Raw genomic sequence first — 21,318 nt, 5'->3', positions numbered from 1 at the left:
TCTGAAAAAGGTGGATGATAAGGTGCGAGGTGTTGACAATGGCCATAACTGCAGCGATGGTCGCAGCGGGCTCCATGCTCGCAGTGCTGTGGCGTCCGCGCTGTCACTCACCAGAAAAGTGCGCAAAGTGATTGCCCGCCAGCGCTTTCAGGGAGGGAGGGCGGGAGTGATGGTTGAATGACGACAGTTACCCAAAACCTCCCTCGACACATTTTTTGCCCCAGCAGGCATTGGGGGCTCGACCCAGAATTCCAATGGGCAGCGGGGACTGCGGGAACTGTGGGATAGCTGCCCACAGTGCACCGCTTCCAATGTCGATGCTTGCCCCGTTAGTGTGGACTCACAAAGTCGAATTACTGTCCTTAGTGTGGATACACACGTTCGACTTCGTAATATCGGTTCCACAAATTCGATTTAAGTAAAATCGAACTACTCTTGTAGTGTAGACATACCCTCTGACAGTAGAGGTTCTGCAGCCCTCTTGCAGATGCTATTACAACTCCTGGGCTGAAGCAGGGGGCGCCCCAATACCTACACAACCCCTACCTGGAGGGGTATGACTAGTGCAGGGGTTCTCAAACTGGGGGTTGTGACCCCTCAGGGGGTCACTAGGTTATTACATGGGGGGTCACGAGCTGTCAACCTCCACTCCCGAACCCCGCTTTGCCTCCAGAATTTATAATAGTGTTAAATACAAAAAAGTGTTTTTAATTTATATGGGGTGTGGGGTTGCACTCATAGGTTTGCTGTGTGAAAGAGGTCACCAATACAGAAGTTTGAGAAACACCGGGCTGGAGGATATGTATAATTGTGATCCCAGAGGCCCCACCCCTCCATGCTGGCACCCACCACCTGGTAGGATACTTTTCAGATACGAATTTTAACATTTCCTAAAGATCCCCTGAAATGGGGCAAGAGCGGGACTGCTCAAACAGCCATTTGGAGGATACACATCTAATATCGGGAATCCAGTGTAGGCTAGTGCAGGGATCGGTAACCTTTGGCACGCGGCCCGCTAGGGTAAGCATCCTGGCAGGCTGGGCCGGTTTGTTTACCTGCTGCGTCTGCAGGTTCGGCTGATCGTGGCTCCCACTGGCCGCGGTTTGCCACTCCAGGCCAATGGGGGCTGCGGGAAGCAGCACAAGCCAAGGGATGTTCTTGACAGAACTGCTACCTATTGGCCTGGAGCGGCGAACCGCGGCCACTGGGAGCCACGATCGGCCAAACCTGCGGACGCGGCAGGTAAACAAACCAGACTGGCCCGCCAAGGTGCTTACCCTGGCGGGCTGCGTACCCAAAGGTTGCCAATCCCTGAGCTAGTGCCATCTGAAAGAGGGCAGGCAAGGCAAACCTTATCATTGGTCTGGGGAAGAGGCCCAAAATAAAATTTATGCAGTCATGATCTTGCATCAGCAGCAGCTGATTATACAGCCCCTCCCACTCTCACCTGTTTCCATGAACAGGGCAGGCCTGGCCAAGGGGCAACAAAGTCTAACCAGCATTCACTGAAGTAACACATCTCAATCACCACCACCAGAAGAGAGAGATGGAAAGAAATGGGGAAGCCCTGAACAGATATTGCAAGCAGTGATCAGCAGAAATGAAGCCAGCAACTGAGGGAGGGGAAAAAAGAAAAGAAAAGAAATGACCATATGGACTGTCCAGAAACCTCTGTATTTAAATAAGCCTGCACACACTTAAAAAGAAATAACAACAGACTAAAATACATACCTACCCTAGCATCATCTGGGTATTTTCCTATAAAAGTTCTAGCTCTTTTGTCTCTCATTCTATCTAGCCCATTCCTTGTTTTTATTGCCCCTTTTCACTTTATTCTTTTTTCCTATGTTGCTCTCCTTCCTGTGTTCCCTTCCTTTCCTGAATGAAAGACGCCCATTGGTGCAGGGGCTCTGCAAGGGTCCCCTTCCATGAGGTAGGTTGTTTTTGTTTTATGTTCTCTATACAAAATATCAAATGTTCCTCTCTCCCCCCACATCCTCATATTGTGCCATATAAAAGAAAATTGAAGGACCAAACTCTGCTCTCCGTTAAACTAGTGAGAAGCTGGAATTATCCTATTCACTACAATAGGGTTACTCCATATATACCTCAATATAAATAAGTAGAATATGGCCCTACATATTCACCATACACCGTTTCCCCCCCCCCCCCCCCATGCTGCAAACCTCACCCACCTATAAAGAAAAAGGCATTTGCCACAGATATTAGCTAAATATCAAAACAAATTTAGGGTTTCAAAATCTGCTCAGGGAAGGTCTTCCATTTTATTTTATTTTATTTATTTGCTCTCGCAAACCTTAGACTGGGAGCTCTCTGAAACAGACTGTCTTTGTGTTGCATGCACAGTGCCTAGCACAATGGAGCCCTCATCAGAGTCCTTAAGCTGTAGCACAGCAGAAATCATAATAAATAATAAAGCAAGAGATTAAAGTGAATTGGTAGAAACAGTAGTTCTTGACATCCCACCCTCCACTTCCGGTTAAATCTTTGCCATGTAAATAAACCAATGGTTTAGGTTACTGTGTGTTTTGAGATACACAGATGAGTAACAGGCCATATTTGGGTTTCAGTTTCCCAGAATTATATTGTTAGAATCACTCACTTTCCTGAGTTTGTTCTGTGCTGTGACACATCATAAGAGCAAATTCTGCTTATCTGGATTGTGGCAATAAAATATTGTGGTGAGTGTGTATTGAGGACGGCGTGTAGTGGGAAAGGAAGGGCCCAAATTAATCCCTAGCCTAACTGGTCCTATTGAAGCCAATGGAGTTATATATCACGGACAAACTTGGCCCAAAAGTTCCTCATCAGAAATGCTCCTCTTTGGTCATATCTAAACGCCATACAACAGTTGTAGTAAAGATAGCACGGAGTATGCCTGAAATGGAACTGTTCTCACAGCTTCCCTTGTCTCCAATATATGTGTCTGGGGAGGAGCATAGAGGTTTTTCTTTCCTCCCTGCCTTCTTCTTCCTCCCAACCCAATCTCCCAAAGTGTGGTATGCTCCTGGGAAAATGTTATTCCTGGGGGAATGCCTTCTCCTACAGACAGGTCTTGCATTTAGATCTGAAAGCAGTCAGGCTCTGATCTCCCCTAATCAAGTGTTCCACATCCAGTGCCCAGCTGCTTAAAATGCTTTGCCCCTACATCAGAGCATCTTGTCTTGGGCCAGTCTAGAGTCCAATAAGAGAGTCTTATCCTGAGCCAGTCTCATTGTTTCCTGATTGAAATCCCAGCACAGAATCTACCAGGTTGTGAGGGAAGCATGCTGCCCAGATCAGGTACTGTCCTCTGACACCAACCCAAAGCCCAGCAGTTGAGCTTTTACATAGTGTTGGAGAGGAGGAACTTCCTCGTGCTCACCGGATGTATGCCAGGAAGCCGTTCCCTCTCCCCCCCTTTCTGGGTGCGCCAGCCACTGTCATATCTGGCTATTGTTTGCTCCCTTCCTTTTGAATCAAACAGTGAATGGGGGGGGAAATGGGAGCCAAAAAGTTGTGCTTCTGTTATTGAAGACAAATATTTTCTGGGACAGTACAAATGCACAGAGCTAATTAGGTATTTTCCTAACTGTTCTATGCTAACATGAAAGCAATATAGCTCTGTTAGACAAGAGGCTCAGTCTTATTTAGAGACAGATTTTTCTTTAAACCACTTTTTTGTAAACACCCCATGATGCTAGCAACTTGTTGCTAGAAAATTTGTATTCTTTATGCCTAAACCTCAGTCCTATATCAATAAGTAATTCAAGTCATGGCATCTCTGAAATGTCCTGCTGGTGGGAAACCAAATGTTGGATCCCATCACAAAGTAGGATGCTAACAACAAAAAAAAAGTTTAAAAAAAAAGAAGACGAGCTCACTGCAGAGTTGATCTTCAAATACATACAAAATTGCTAGAAGGCATTAGTACTTTTAGCAGCTAAAGCTTTATCCAAGATGTTTTTACATTAAAAATGCCAATTCCTCTATATAACTTTCCATGACAAACCTCAAAGACTTGCTTCAGTTAAGACAAACTATCATTCTACTGAATAAGTAAGTGGAACCTCTTATAAAATGTTCCAGTGGCTGGTCAGTAACACACTGCACTAGCATATGGGAAAACCAGGTTTGGTTGTCAGACAGGAATGTGTAATGCACATCAGTGGAAGTAAATCCTATTGGCTGCAGAACACGAAATCCCTGAAGGGACTGGCCATGAGGCTGGGGTCACTGTGTAGTGGACAGGGTCTGAGGTGAGAGGCTTGAGAATCTCCCTTTACCAAAAGAAAAACAGTTGCACACTTAGGCCCTGATCCTATAAGACTTAAGCATATGTATAACTTTACACTTGAGTAAAAGCGCACACATTCATTTGCAGGATAGGGGCCTAACAATTTAAAGATAATTTTGAATGAATCTCCTCTTTATCCCACACACTTTATCTTATAAGTTCAAATAAGAGTCAAATCCTGCAGTCCTTTACTGAGGCAAGACTCCCACAGAATTAAGAGGAGGTATGCCTTAGTAAGGGCCAAATAAGCATTGTAGGATTTGGCCCTAAGTAATAAATATAACACGAGAGAAGAAACTTCATGGACTGCAGTTATGGGCTGATGTAGATGTAACATGGCACCCCCAGATGGTTTATGAGATGCAGAGATTGAACCTAGGTCCTCTAGATCTGAAAGTATGAACATTTACTGCCTGAAGTAAAACACCCAGATCTATAAACTGACTCAAACCTCTATGTAGTCCAGACACTAGAGGGAAACAAAGAGGCCCACTGTGTAAGCATGGACTATGTTACATACATTTATGTAAGTCCATCTCCATTTGTATTTTTTAAGATACTTATAAAGCATGGATTTGCCCTTTTTTGCCCTGGTGATTTTCTTTGGGCTACATATTTTACATCACCTGTAGCTTTGCTTTATATTTAACACTACTTTAACTAAAAAATATCTGACAAATTTTCAGGATTGACTAGTGATTTTGGGTGTCCAACTTGAGACATGTTAAAGAGGCCAAATTTTTAGAATGTAGGATGCTCAGAGCTTTCTGAAAATCAGGCCCTTTTAAGGTATCTCAGGTTGGGCACCCAAACACTGAGGCACCCAAATTGACTAGTTGTCACTTTTGAAAATGTAGGTCTCTGTGATTTTTCTTCAGTAAAATGACTATTGCTTTCAATAAATGAATTAGAAGCATCTAAGGATTAGAAAATGTCAGATTCATTAAGTGCTGGGTCTTTACCATTTGTTCTAGAAGACTGTTCAGGCTCTGTGGTGTCTTTAGTTATTTGTTTCTAAATGTTGTCTTTCAGATGACAGGTTCCAAGGTCTTAAAAGATAGGTGTGCATATTCAAAGATTTTTCAAGCAAATCCATTACTGAAATTGACCAACATTGCCATTGTTTGAACAAAAAAGAAAATCCTTTCATGTAAGCTGCCAAAATGTGACAAGTGTATATCCAGCTGTGACTGCTCTGTTCTCAAGAGATGGAATTCATAGTTTTGCTGTATCATAATAAGACTTCTTTCCCCAGGATCCCAATTCAGTAAGGCACTAAACACATGCCTAACTTTAAGCACGTGAGTAGGCCCATTGAAATCAATAAGAATACTCATGTGCTTGAAGTCAGGCATGTGCTTAAATACCCAGGGGTTTACAGCACCCAGTTCATAAAGCATTATTAACTATTTGTGTCTGTAAATTTTAAAGTGGCATATTTTGTGAATCCCTTTACTACAATTTTCTAAGGGATTTTTTTACCATCCTGTGTAACATCATATTTTCCCTAGCAATAAGTCTCCTTAATAGATGTTAGTGCTTTGTGTTTTTATGCATCCTTCAAGTTATGATTTCTGAGGAAATTGCAGACATTCCTTAAAAGTATCAACAGAAAGTTAACCAACTCTTTATTCACCCTACTTACAGGTTAGCTGTTCATTTCAAGGAAATCAGAGATAAGCCAGGCCAACAGCAATCTGCAAACGCAGACTTGTCCACAAGTATAATCACTGTCTGTTTCACCTCCACTCTGACGGACTGACAAATAACCATGAATATGTGGCTCCAAAGCAGGAGCAATGAGTTGCAACATTTTGGTGTCATGTAGCCAGTGTCTGGCCCAGTAGACTGGAATGCAGTATTTTGCACTGCTACATTGTAAACCTGGGTATGAGAGGGATGATGTGACTCTCCATGGTCAAGTAGGATTTCAAGAGTCATGGAAGAGATCCACTCAGTCTTAGATAGAAAGAAGAAGGTTCCATTGACTTCTCAGTCTCTCCTGGTCAACCAATGAATGGGGTGGCCATAATGGTATCCCCAGTGACATCAGCAAATTTTCACTTCTTAGGTATCTAAGGCTATATACAAATAGACTAGGATTAGGCAGAGATGGATGGAGGTAGAGAAGGCAGAAGGCCAGGGACAAATATAAATGATGGCCCCATAATGATAGCATAGACTGGACAGGAAATCCTTACAAGCCTGTCAAACCAGCCCTTAAGGTCTAGATTAGGCACAGCGAGGAGAAAATATACACTTGAATGTCTGAAACAACATGTTTTGCCTGGCAATTTAAAGTGTTCATCAAATATCACTCTCCAAATATTGAATATTTTTTGAAGAAGGATTTCTCCCCAGACATAAGGTAAAGCTCACATTGCTATAATACTCTCTGTCACTCAGCAAGAAAACTAGTTGGAGCACAAAGTTTAATCAAGTCAGAGGAAAGGAATTTTCAGGGGCTGTTACACAAATGAATGAGGAGTGATATGTGATCACCGTGGCAGATGGAAAACTTGTTAAGGCAAGTGTGGTCCCTATTCTGTGTTGACCAAACTGATTGCTACACATGACTGGTCATGGGGGAAGCCAACGTGACAACTGTTACAAAACAGAGGTCTCTTGAGCTAAACATGGCCCTTTTAAGTTGTAAGAACAACATAAAACAGCTATGTCTAAAATACAGCAAAGTGTCGTTTATGCCTTGGTCACAAATGAACCATATCCTACACAGCTGTTTCTGATAAAGTAAAACTTGCCTTTTTAATACTGACAATTTTGTCTGTCACAGTGAGATGGATGAGGCTCTCAGGTTACATGTGGGGAAACAAAAACGGAGAACTGATACCAGATAATAATGTTGCGTTAACAACAACCCTTGCATGAGAGCCCCTGCTTATGAATCTTCTAACATTCACATTCATGGACTTGTAATATGTTACACATTAAACTGTCCCAGTTTCACATTTCAGTGATGAAATGCATAACTAGGTATGCAGAAAAGTCAGTGTCGCTCATATAATAAATTGCTTTAATGCTGATGTAGCTTTATAGTTTTTCTAGAGGAAAATTTACACTTACCAGAGAAATAAATACTTCTGCTTTTGATGCACAGAAGGTTTAAGTCTCAGCACCATTATTTGTGTGGCATTATAACTTGAGTGACAGAAAGTTCACAAATGTTGAGAACCAAGAGAAGAAGTGTTTCAAGGCAGCACAATGATTACATATTTTGTCTCTCATAGCTGCATGGATATCACACACAGAAAATCGAATGTGGAAGATTTATATAAAAAAAACACAACAGGCAGATAGTCATGAAATTTTATTTATGTATTACTCTTTTCTATTCTCTTCATTTGGAGACCTTTTCCATAGCAGTAACACGTCTGATCCTATACTAAAACAAAGAACAGCATTACATGATCGAAAACGAAAAATCATTTCTAAGGGCAGGGCAAGGGAGTGAAGCATTCATAAAAAAAGGAATCTTTAGTAAGTGCAACTTCAGCTTTCTGTTTATTTTTCACAGGTGGTCCTCTTCACAGGCTCTGTAAACCTCTCATAGGATCTTTACTGCATTAACCTTCCCTGTAGTGAAGGATGGGCTAGACAAGGGATCGGCAACCTTCAGCCCGCGGCCCGCCAGGGTAAATCCCCCGGCGGGCTGGGCCGGTTTGTTTACCTGCCGCATACACAGGTTCGGCCAATCGCGGCTCCCACTGGCCGCAGTTTGCTGCTCCAGGCCAATGGGGGCTGCGGGAAGTGGCGGCCAGCACATCCCTCGGCTGCGCCGCTTCCCACAGCCCCCATTGGCCTGGAGCGGTGAACCGCGGCCATTGGGAGCCGTGATCGGCCGAACCTGCGGACGCGGCAGGTAAACAAACCGGCCCAGCCAGCTAGGGGGCTTACCCTGGCAGGCCACATGCCGAAGGTTGCTGATCCCTGGGCTAGACTCAGTTCCCTCCATTAAGGGCTGGTCCACACACAGTTTTTGTATTATTTTAGCTATATCAGTTTAGAACAGGTATAATTAAAGTAGTACAAACCCCCAGTGTGGACACACATTTTTACTATATAAAGTTGCTCATATTGAGATCAGTGACTCCAGGAACTATACCAAAATAAGCATTTTCATTCATTTTATTGGCACTTCCTGAACCAGCCAGCTAGAAAAGTCATAGGCTGTAACCCACTGCCCATCAGCAGACAAAATGTTGTTTTGAAAGGTATTAGGGAAAGTGTTTGAGAGAGACACACTATAGTAGTTAGGAGATGGTTCCAACTCTAACCTTTATGACCATACAACCCTCAGCCTGTGCCTGAGGTTGCTACTGATGGAAGGGATAAGAAAGCCAATATATTTATTTAAAACACTATTTGAAATGTTTACCCTCAAAACATTAGATTTCAGCATTTCAATCTTGTTTGTGATTTGAATTCAAATACCAAAAAGTGTTCAATGGAGGTGGATAGAGGTTGACCAATAGAGTTTTAAATAACCCTAGTACTGAATCTTCCACCGCTTCCCATGGGAAACAATTGGACAGGCAAATAAATCACGCTGTTAAGAAGTATTTGCTGAAAGCCAATGCAAGTTTTCCTTTGCTCTGTTGTATCCATTTATTCCTACTGAAACACCCTCAGACCACCCTGCATAATTCCTCTTCTACCTTGGCACTGACACTCTTCAGATAATTGTAGATATTCCCTTGAAAAACGTGGAGAAGGGTGTAATCAACATAATAACTAACAGTTCATTTTTTATATTGCTGTTTATACAACACGTAACTACTCAGTTTTAGATAGACTATTACAATTCACTTGTTACGGGATGGTTTGTCACAACAGTTAAGTGGCTGCTTGACTTAGGAATTTACATCATCCCCCGAAATAATGAAGATAAATGTTATACACTATTACCTTCCATTTTCCTGCATTTGGGATAACCACATAACTTGCAAATGGCAAAGGGAAGGGGAAATATAAGTGAGTTGCTTTATGTCTTCTGAAATGTATGAAGATAAATAGTAGCAACCCACTATTCACCAGTGTAAAAGCAACAATGGTATAACTTCAAGAGCATATACCAGGGATGAATAAAGCCCATTCTGAGACACAGAGAGCGGGACACATTTTAATTAACAAGACATTTATATTTAACACATGCCTCCAAAACCAGGCACACAGCTTTACACTTCATTAAAAATGTTAAAAATACAAAGCTTTCTAAAGCAAATACAAGGACCCAGATGTGAGAATCACACAAAAACTTACACCTGGTGTCAATTTAATCTAAACACTGGATATTTCCCTCTATTTGCCACCAATAACTAAAAGAATGATGGTATACATAAAAATCAAGCACTACTGACGTGCACTGTTAGCGATGCCTTTAAAACTGCTGAATGTAAACTTGAAAGCAGATTATCTCAAGAGGATAAGCAACTGCCACATGTGCATCAATTCAGACCACTGCAGAACATGTGACAGCTACAGCTGAAAAATATTAAAACAAGCTTCCTGGAAGACAGATTGGAATAGTGAGCAGCCTCTCTGACTATTAAAGACCATTTTACTTACTCCAAACATGAAACATAGAACAACAGGGGGTTAGAGGGAAGAGTTCAGCTTTGTAATAGGCTCCTGTTGAAACTGCTTATTTTCCAGATGAATCCATTACAAGCAGGTGATTACATAAGAAATAATGAACAGGTGATTGCACATCAGCAGCCTGGTGTTTATCCTGCCTTATGTTAAAATCCTTAAATGCTCCATAACATGCGTTATGCCACGCTGTGCTGACAAAGTGCCAAATCCTGCAGTGCTCATTCAAGCAAAACTCCTACTGAAGTCACTACAACTTTGACTTAAAATCCTTCCAATTATATTCTAAATAAAATTATTTGATACAGTACGGTATTTCACATTTACATAGGCATTCGTTCAATAATTTAAATAAAAATTACATACAAGAAAACTACATGAAAAGAACATTATTACAACTGCAAAGTCAAGCACTCAAAAGCTAAGCAGAATTAAAATGGTTGGCGAACCTTAATTTAGCCCTCTTGTACATCTGTGTTATTATATGGTCTTAAATTATACGATCACATAGAATTTGTTCCACAGGATCTCTGCTTCATTCCATGCGCAGAATGGCCAGTCCTCACTTAAACAGCAGCTGTTCAATATTTTGTTTTAGCCTCAAAGTTTAATGTATACGTGGCCCAACACCACAAATCTTGCTCTGACAACAGAATTATTCATTTCCTCATGGGTTTTTCTGTGGTGCTCATCACTGCAGTATCTGAGTGCTTCACGAACATTTATGTCAGGTATGTGCTTTTTGCAATCCCCAGCCAAATTTCAAGTTCCTGCTCCAAAGAATGGGGGCGCTAGAGCTTTTCAAAAAAAAGGTCACCATAATTTACTAACATGGGTCTGGCAAGCTGCTGGGAATACCCAGAGCTGTGAGACACTGTGCTACCCCTCTCAGCCTCAGTAAGTGGGAGCTTTGTGGCACCTAAGCTATGTGACAACTGCCTGGCACACCAGCTTGTCTGCCTTGCCAACAAACTTTTCAGGGCTCTCCCAGCCCAAACATTGCCTAGCAGATAACCATTAGTGAACTCTAGCCCCCGAGCGCCTCAGAGATGTTGCTCTCAAATGCACAGGCCTTATCACGGTGCAATAACAAAAGAGATTAAGTTTGCTGCTCCTTTAAAGAGACAGAAACAACAACTTGTTGCCTTGACTGGAATTAACAATCACTTCCATACAATCAAAGCACTGGATTGGAGATAAAAAGTAAAACAAGTTTATTTAATTTATTTAAAAAGAGATTGGTTTTAAGGGAATTCAAATATATGGGATAAAGATAGAAAGGGTTAGAAAAAAACAACAGTAAAATACACTTTCTAATGGCTAAGACCTAACTTAACAAGCTACATTCTTTGTAAAAGCTGGTTTCCTCAGCAATCTTCCTTTTCCAGCAATGGCTGACTAGCTTTTGATCAGGAGCCCCACAAGGATTCCCAAGGCACTAGTTTTCCATGTCCCTCAGGTAAAGGATAACTTAGGGGAGGGTCACTCCCCCTCTTTTTATAGTCCCGTAAACCTTTGAAATACATTCTTCTGAAATGTATCCCCAGATAAAGTTCCTTTCCCCGGATGGGTGTGGATGCCATGCTGTCTGGTGTAGACTCCATGCTGTGTTCTCCCCTGCTGGTGAGCTGGGGTACACTAAGCCAGTCAGGCCAGCTGATAATCACTGCCAGAAACCAGGGAGGCAGTTGCTTCCTGATACACAGATGCTGTTAGGGTCACAATGGGGAAAACAACGTATTTTTTCCTAGCCCTGTTCTCACGAAACAGCTGAATCATTTTGTTGGTCACATTGGTCAGGGGTGTGAAAAAAAACATGTCAACATGGTTCTTGTAATGGGAAATTATGCCTCACCAACCTGTTAGAATTCTTTAAGGAGGTCAACAAATATGTGGACAAGGATGATCCAGTTGAGTTAGTGTACCTGGACTTTCAGAAAGCAAAAGTAAAGCTGTCATGGAATAAGAAGGAAAGTCCTCTTGGATCAGTAACTGGTTAAAAAATAGGAAACAAAGATACGAATAAATGGTCAGTTTTCACAGCAGAGAGGTGTAAACAGCAGGGTCCCCCAAAGATCTGCACTAGGACCTGTACTGCATGACATATTCATAAATGAAAAAGGGGATGAAGAGTGAACTGGCAAAATTTGCAGATGATATAAAATTACTCAAGATAATTAAGTCCAAAGCTGACTGACAAGAGTTGCAAAGGGATCTCACAAAACTGGGTATGAAAATGCAGATAAAATTCAATATTGGTAAGTGCAAAGTAATGCACATTGGAAAACATAATCCCAAATATAGATTCAAAATGTTGGGGTCTAAATTAGTTGTTACCACTCAAGAAAGAGATCTTGGGGTCATCGTGGATTGTTCTCTGAAACCATCTGCTCAATATACAGCAGCAATCAAAAAAGCTAACAGAACATTAGGAACCATTAGGAAAGGGATAGATAATAAGATGCAAAATATCATAATGCATTATATAAATCTATAGTACTCCCACATCTTGAATACTGTGTGCAGTTCTGGTTGCCCCATCTCAAAAAAGATATTTTAGAATTGGAAAAAGTATTGAGAAGGGCAACAAAAATGATTAGGGGTATGGAACAGCTTCCATATGAGGAGAGATTAAAAAGATTTAACTATTAAACTTAGAAAAAGGATGACTAAGGGGCAATAAAATAAAGGTCTATAAAATCATGAACGGTGTAGAGAAAGTGAATAAGGAAGTGTTATTTACCCCTTCAAATAACACAAGAATCAGGGCTCACCCAATGAAATTAATAGGCAACAGGTTTAAAATAAATATAAGGGAGTAATTCTTCACACAATGCAGTGAACCTGTGGAAATAATTGTGAAGGCCAAGGTGGGTTCAAAAAAGATACGTTCCTGAAGGATAGGTCCATCAATGGCTATTAGCCATGATGGTCAGGGATGCAACTCCATGCTCTGGATGTCCCTAAGCTGCTGACTACCAGAAGCATGGAGTGGACAATAGTAAATGGATCACTCAATAATTGCTCTGTTCTGTTCATTCCCTCTGAAGCATCTGACATCGGTCACTGTCAGAAGACAGGATACTGGGTTAGATGTACGACTGATCAGATCCAGTATGGTCATTCTTCTGTCTGTCTCGCCCAGAAAAACACTGGCTGCAATCTACAGCCTCTTCAAGCGTTTGCATATGGAACAGTAGGGTGGTGTTGGGGTAGGTAGGTGATATGAGAGAGATAGAGACTTACCCTCCTATATACTGAATCTCCCAACATTCTAAGTATCCCCACACACTTAAATGTAAATGGCTGTTAATATAGCAGCCTGTGTCTTTTCATTCACAGTAAATTCTTGGCACATGATTGCCTGGGCTGGTCTAGAACAGCCACAGTGTAAATACCTCTCTGAGTGAATCTCATTTAGACTCTATGGAAGCCAAATAGCGCTTCTATGACTCAACACCTGCTGAGAAGATCTGGAGCTATACTATTCCCTATATGCCTATTTCAATCATTCATAAGCACTTCAAAAGGTAAAGCAGGCCATGAAGTTCAAAAGAGAATGTGCCTGCTACAGTAGTATGTAATTTTGTAAACTGTATGCAGAACAATCTGTCATTGACAGATGACAGATTCTACAGGACCTGCTATGCAGGTGCTTTTTACAAATACTTGCTTCATTCAAGGAGTACCTGCTGAGGGTTAATAGGAATTTCCAGCTCTCTACAGAGTGCTTGTTCTTCCCACGTATCCCACCCTCGCATTTCCAGGATTCTAAAATACACAAGTTAGCACCTGTTTGCTACAAAAATGTATTCTAAAAACAGAACTTTCTGTGAAAAGGCCACCTCTAATATTAGTCATTTTACCTTTATGGCAGAACCTGGAAAACTATATTTTTAGTAGCTACTTCCCACTAAGTAGTTAGCATTGTCATGCAAAACACTTGATTACCAGGACCTAAAAATGCACCTTTTTAAGATCAACAATAACTCTAAAGAAACTGATAAATAGGTTTTTCAGTGGGTTAGGAATCAAGCAACTCAATTTCTGCAACTACTTCTGTAGTGCCTAGACCTATCCCAGAATGAAATTAAATGTAATTTCAGTTCAAGTTCCTTTATACAACCTTCAGCTCTAAAACATTCTCTAGCCCTAATATGTTGTCATTCTATGATTCGACACAGAGGCTTTCATATATTGTATTAGAGTACACAATAGATCATCCAGCCTCCTCAATCTACTGAAAGTACAAACAGACAGTCTCACTCAATTATATTCAAAGGGACATAGCCTCTTCTGTCTGCATTAATGCCATAAGGAATAATATCTTGTGAAATCTATTTCTGGCAAATTTTCATTGCTCAGTGGCTGGCCATTCTGAGTCTAAAGACACTGAGTTCGAGACTACCTGAGAAAATACCATGAGTGAGCCTCCTATCATTCATTGAATTACTGTATAGCTAACTCAACAAGGATTTCATCATCGCAATTTAAGAATAAAACAAAATTAGTGTGCTACTAAAAGAGAGACTGCTTCCTTAGAAGTAGCAAGAAAGATTGTCGGAACTGAGGAATCTTACAAATCAATCCTGTCCCCAAAAATTTTCAGATTGTAGGCTGTGTGTGATATTTTCATCTAAACAGCAATGGGAAAAAATAATCTGTTCAATATTCTCCTATACTCAGCCTAAATGCATTTAATTGCATCAAGCATAGCCAATCTTTTTTCAAGACTAGAAAGTAATCACATGCCTGTTATTATGGAAACCTTAAACCACAAAAAGAACAGTAAAAGGTTTGACCTAAAACCCTCCAAAAGGAAAGACATTCATAGCTAAAGCTGTAAAATCTAACCTTAATTCACCCTGTTGTGCCTAGGTATTTGCAAGAAGTACAGGATCAAAGCCAGGTTATTTTACTCACAAGTGTAGTCCCATTAGTTTCAGCAAGACTACTCTAGGGAGTAGGGTTACCGGGATTTGGCCCAACATACATCATATATCACAGGCTGTCTTAAGGTCCCTGAAACACCTACCAATGATGGGGTGAGGTAACAGCAGAGTTTTGGCATTCACTTTGTATTGCCTTGATCTTGTGCTATAACACAATGCATTGTAATGCATCTGAACCTAGTTGGGTCTTCATTAATCCAAAAATGTAATGCCTAAGTACATACATTTATGAAACAATAATATGTATTAACTCCTCCAGAGCGGTTAGGGTCTCCTGCATCATGTCTCTTTGGGTACCTTAATTTACTTGGAATTTTGAATTACTGTAATGGGCTCAGGTTGTGCCAATGCAGCCACCAAATATTAGCACTAAGGCTTCACATTTTTATGGCATTTTTATTGAAATTAAGTCAGTGCCCTTGCTCAATAACTGCTTTACAAAACAAAATCAATTGTTAATTTATTTTTCCTTTTTCCAAAATATATGAAGGGCACTAATCAGCATCATGGAATCACAGGCCTGAAAAATGTCAGTTTAGAAAAATACAGAAACTACCATGATCCTGCAAACTGTTCCACATGAGAAGACCTTTATTCCAGCATGGAGCCTCTCTCAAGTCAGTGGGATTCCACCTGCAGGCACAAGTGTCTGCCCATGCAGATCAGCTTACAGGTTTGAGCCCTAAATGATTTCTTTTTTAAATCTACATGGGCTAAAAGGTGTTACACAACTGTCTTCTGGCCTAGTGAGAGCTGTGCACTGCCAGGCAGCATACCTGGATTTTAGTCCAGACTCCAGACCAAGCTCAACATTCCCTCTTAACTGTACAATGAGACAAGTAAGATGTCACACCTAGTGAACATTTCTTGCAAAGCAATCAGAAATGCAATTTGGAGGGGCAAGGGGAAATCAATAAAGAAACTGTCATACAGAGGCTGGTCTTACATGCCTTAAAATAGCGCTCCTATTAACTTCAATGTGGCTTTGGCTGACTGATCTGTGTAAGGAGTGCAGTATTGAAGCCTTAGACATTTAGGGCAAGATTCTGGTACCCTTGTGTTGAGTAGTACGCTACTCCTCAACTTGCCCCACTGCAGTCATTGAGAATGCTCAAGGAACTACTCAATATAAGGCTGGCAGATTCCAGCCCTAAAAAATTAAGGCTTGATGAATAAGTAAATTAATCTGCCTCTTGGTATATTACCATGCAGGTGGGGAAGGACATTGACATAGCAACAAACTACTTATTAAGTAAAACTTCCCTTGTTACTGACCTGTGCACTGGTGTCATTCCCTTCCCACTTTTATTTCTCCTCCCCAAGTGACTCTCTCTTCCAATTTCATTCATGGAGGTGCTTGCTCTAATCTCCTCCCCAAAACCCCACACACCAAGCAAAGGAGTCCAGGAAAGCAGATGTTTGTCTTCCCCACCTCATGCTGCAGTCAGGGCTCAGTTGCCTGTGTTGGACTCTTTGGCCTTGTCTACACTACGAGAGTAGTTCGATTTTACTTGCATCGAATTTTTGTAATCGATATTGCAAAGTCGAACGTGTGTGTCCACACTAAGGACAGTAATTCGACTTTGTGCGTCCACACTAACGGTGATAGCGTCGACATTCGAAGCGGTGCACTGTGGTCAGCTATCCCACAGTTCCCGCAGTCCCCTCTGCCCATTGGAATTCTGGGTGTAGCCGGCAATGCCTTCTGGGTAACAAAATGAGTCGAGGGTGCTTTTGGGAAACTGTCGTCATCCGTCCATCACTCCCGCCCTCCCTCCCTGAAAGCGCCGGCGGGAAAACAGTTCGCGCGCTTTTCCAGTCATTGACAGCGCGGACGCCACTGTACTCCGAGCATGGAGCCCGCTGCGACCATCGCTGCAGTTGTGGCCGCTCTCAACGTCTCGCAGCTTATCATAAAGGTTTCCCTGAGGCAGATGCAGAAAAGTCAGGCAAGGAGGCTACGGCACCGCGGTGATGTCCTGAAGTCTGAGAGTAGCACAGACCTGTCAGAAAGCAGGCGACCCAGCGCCGAGGACATCACAGTGGCAATGGGTCATGTTGATGCCGTGGAACGGCGATTCTGGGCACGGGAAACAAGCACTGAGTGGTGGGACCGCATAGTGCTGCAGGTCTGGGATGAATCCCAGTGGCTGCGAAACTTTCGCATGCGGAAGGGAACTTTCCTGGAACTTTGTGAGTTGCTGTCCCCTGCCCTGAAGCGCAGTGACACCCGGTTGCGAGCTGCACTGAGTGTACAGAAGCGAGTGGCCATAGCCCTGTGGAAGCTTGCAACGCCAGACAGCTACCGGTCAGTCGCGAACCAGTTTGGGGTGGGCAAATCTACCGTGGGGGTTGTTGTGATGCAAGTAGCGAAGGCAATCGTTGATGTACTGCTGCCAAAGGTAGTGACCCTGGGAAACGTGGAGGCGATCATAGATGGCTTCGCAGCGATGGGATTCCCAAACTGCGGTGGGGCCATAGATGGAACTCACATCCCTATCCTGGCACCGGACCACCAGGCCACCCAGTACATTAACCGAAAGGGATACTTTTCCATGGTGCTGCAAGCACTGGTGGACCACAGGGGACGTTTTACCAACATCTACGTGGGATGGCCGGGCAAGGTTCATGACGCTCGTGTTTTCAGGAACTCTGGTCTGTTTAGACGGCTGCAACAAGGTATTTACTTCCCGGACCACAAAATAACTGTTGGGGATGTGGAGATGCCTATAGTCATCCTCGGGGACCCAGCCTACCCGCTAATGCCCTGGCTCATGAAGCCCTATACTGGCGCCCTGGACACTGAAAAAGAACTCTTCAACTACCGGCTGAGCAAGTGCAGAATGGTGGTGGAGTGTGCTTTTGGCCGTCTCAAGGGGAGATGGAGAAGCTTACTGACTCGCTGTGATCTCAGCGAAACCAATATCCCCATTGTTATAGCAGCTTGCTGTGTGCTCCACAATCTCTGTGAGAGCAAGGGGGAGACCTTTATGGCGGGGTGGGAGGTTGAGGAAAATAGCCTGGCTGGTGATTACTCACAGCCAGACAGCCGGGCGATTAGAAGAGACCAGCGGGAAGCGCTGTGCATCCGGGAGGCTTTGAAAGCAAAGTTCCTGAGTGAGCAGGGTAACCTGTGATTTTATAGTTTGTGTACTGAGAAGCTAAACCTGCCCCCGTTTCTTTACCCAGGTAATGTTGACTATCCTATCCAGTTACATACCCCCTTCACCCCCCCTCCAACACACGTGTCGAAATAAAAATAGTTCTACTTTGTTAAAGCACACCGTTTTCTTTAATACTGTTTTAGCGGGAATTTTTTAAAACTGGGACGCAGACTGTGGTGCGGGGCGGGTCTAGTGTTGTGATGCGAATGCAGCTTCTAAACTCAAGGATTGACAGGCTCCGCTGCGGTGGGATGCTTGTTTCAACGGAGCCTGTCACCCCTCCTGATCGGGACTGTGTGTATGGGAGGTCTATTTGACTTTGTGGCAGGGGGAGGACGGTTACAGATCCCATGCTGTGTGGCTCTGTGATCCTGTCTAAGGACCGGCGCTTAAGATCTGTAACTGCCCTCCCCCGCCACAAAGTCACAGAGCAACCCACCCCCCCCAACATTACATCAAAACAACCTCCCAGACTAACCGGGGCAACTAGTCACTGCATCACTGCACTGTGTATGTGCCCTGCTGCTGTGCCTGCCCCCGACTATGTACCCTGCCAAAGGAGACTGTCCTGTCCAATTTCCAACCCCCTTTCCCCTCCTCCTCCAAAAGAACATGATTGAAACAGTAGTTAACAGAAACGAATTTTTTATTATCAACTACACATGGCATTGGGAGGTGAAACTTGGACGTGGGCTTGTGTCAGGCGGGAAGGAAAGAACTTTTCAAATTTTGGGAAATGAGAGCCTTCTGCTACTAGAGCTCTCTGCAGGGGTGGAGTGAGAGTTAGCAGGGACTCTGCCGCCTCTCCTTCTTTGCACTTTGGGTGAGGTGGGTATGGGACTTGGTGGCGGGGGAGGGCGGTTAGAGATGGACTGCAGCGGGGCTCTGTCCTCCTGCCTCCGTTCCTGCAGAACATCCACAAGGCGCCGGAGCGTGTCCGTTTGCTCCCTCAGTAGTCCAAGCAGCGTTAGAGTCGCCTGCTGGTCTTCCTGCCGCCACCTCTCCTCCCGATCCATGTTGGCTTGGTGCATTCGGGTCAAGTTCTCCCGCCACTGGGTCTGCTGTGCTGCCTGGGCTTGGGAAGAGGCCATAAGCTCAGAGAACATGTCCTCCCGTGTCCTCTTCTTCCTACGCCTAATCCGCGCTAGCCTCTGGGAGTGTGATTCCAAGCTAGGTTGTGAGACAGTCGCAGACGGGGCTGTGGAAATGGGAAAAAGGGAGTGAATTCCTCTGAAAGATAAATGTAGTTGTGAACAAAGAACATAGTCTTTCTCTGTGAACAAGACCATGCACAGCACCTTTCACATGCGCACTCAGCACAAGGTCGAATTCTCGGCCTTCGCATTCTGTGCCTGGGGTCTTGAACAGCACATTTGAGAAGCGAGGCAGCACAACGGAATTTCTGTTGCAGGCAGACATGGTAAGCCGTACACTTGTGGCAGTTTAAAACTTTTATATTACCACTGGCCTCATTTCACATTTAAATCAATGTCAGTCCCTGCTGCCAGCAATCCGGCAAGCGGGAACTCTGCCCCTGTCCCACCCCCTCGCGGCTGTCCCCGGGAACGATCCCTTTCGGCTGCCCCTCTCCCGCCTCCACCGCGTGGCTGCAAACCAGCGGTGACAGTTCTGTAAAGGAACGGGAAAGCAGTCCCAACACTAACATTCCCCTACCTAATTAAAAGCAGGTCACCATGGCCGACATCACCCTGATGAGGATCTCCGAGAGCGACAAAGAGAGAATGCTCCGGGAAAGCCTCCAAAGACCAGGGCCGTATGCCGCCCTGCTGTGCAGAGCAATGATCCCCGAGTACCTGATAATCTCGTGGCGCGGCAACGTGTCGTACTTCGGAGGACCCAATAAGGCCGCTCTCCCCAAGAACCTCATGCAACGGCTTTCAAGTTATCTCCAGGAGAGCTTCATCGAGATGTCCCAGGAGGATTACTGCTCTATCCCCGCACATATAGACCGCATTTTACTGTAGCTGCAGTAGCAGGGAATACACAGTAGAGCGGCTTGTGCAGGACAATCACTGAAAACCGGACATTGCTAGATTTCTTTTCAAAACTTGCACTGCCCCTTACTAAACCGTTAAGCGCCTAGGGCACACTAATCATGAACAACCCATTCTTTTAATTGTTAATATTCCTGTTTTGTTAAAAATAAATGTTTAGATGTTTACAACACTTACTGGCTGATCCTTCACCAGATTCTGTGTCCGGGGTAATGGCTGGGGACGCTTCGTAGGGGATCTCTGTAAGGGTGATGAAGAGATCCTGGCTGTCGGGGAAATCAGCGTTGTGAGAGCTGCCAACTGCCTCGCCCTCCTCATCTCCTTCCTCATCTTCCCCGTCCCCTAACATGTCTGAGGAACCGGCCGTGGACAGTATCCCATCCTCAGAGTCCACGGTCACTGGTGGGGTAGTGGTGGCGGCAGCACCGAGGATGGAATGCAGTGCCTCGTAGAAACGGGATGTCTGGGGATGGGATCCGGAGCGTCCGTTTGCCTCTTTGGTCTTCTGGTAGCCTTGTCTCAGCTCCTTGATTTTCACGCGGCACTGCGTTGCATCCCGGCTGTATCCTCTCTCTGCCATGTCTTTAGAGATCTTCTCGTAGATCTTTGCATTCCTTCTTTTGGATCGCAGCTCGGAAAGCACGGACTCATCGCCCCACACAGCGATGAGATCCAAGACTTCACGATCAGTCCATGCTGGGGCTCTCTTTCTATTCACAGACTGCATGGCCATCACTGCTGGAGAGCTCTGCATCGTTGCCAGTGCTGCTGTGCTCGCCACGATGTCCAGACAGGAAATGAGATTCAAACTGGCCAGACAGGAAAAGGAATTCAAATTCAAATTTTCCCGGGGCTTTTCCTGTGTGGCTGGTCAGAGCATCCGAGCTCGCACTGCTGTCCAGAGCGTCAACAGAGTGGTGCACTGTGGGATAGCTCCCGGAGCTATTAGCGTCGATTTCCATCCACACCTAGCCTAATTCGACATGGCCATGTCGAATTTAGCGCTACTCCCCTCGTCGGGGAGGAGTACAGAAGTCGAATTAAAGAGACCTCTATGTCGAACTAAATAGCATCGCAGTGTGGACGGGTGCAGGGTTAATTCGATTTAACGGCGCTAACTTCGACATAAACGCCTAGTGTAGACCAGGCCTTTGTAAGCTGGCTGGAGGCTACATCAGAAGTTTAGTAGAGGAGTATGTACAGGAGAGCTGCGTGTCCATCAGCTCCATGCAGGGGCTGAAGTTCAGGTCGGGGGTCATGCGTGCACCTGAAAGGGAACA

At 44.0% G+C, this 21,318-nt stretch overlaps 1 protein-coding gene across 2 annotated transcripts in view; it reads right to left on the bottom strand.

The window, feature by feature from the left end:
* Positions 1-21,318, bottom strand: part of HUNK (hormonally up-regulated Neu-associated kinase) — an 85,378-nt gene that overhangs the window by 58,183 nt on the left and 5,877 nt on the right. The gene's annotated exons all lie outside the window — the stretch shown is intronic.

The sequence above is a fragment of the Chrysemys picta genome, chromosome 1, assembly GCF_011386835.1.
Source record: "Chrysemys picta bellii isolate R12L10 chromosome 1, ASM1138683v2, whole genome shotgun sequence".
Classification (NCBI taxonomy): domain Eukaryota; kingdom Metazoa; phylum Chordata; order Testudines; family Emydidae; genus Chrysemys; species Chrysemys picta.
The sequence above is the reverse complement of the archived record's forward strand: the minus strand, read 5'-3'. Positions and strand labels throughout refer to the sequence as shown.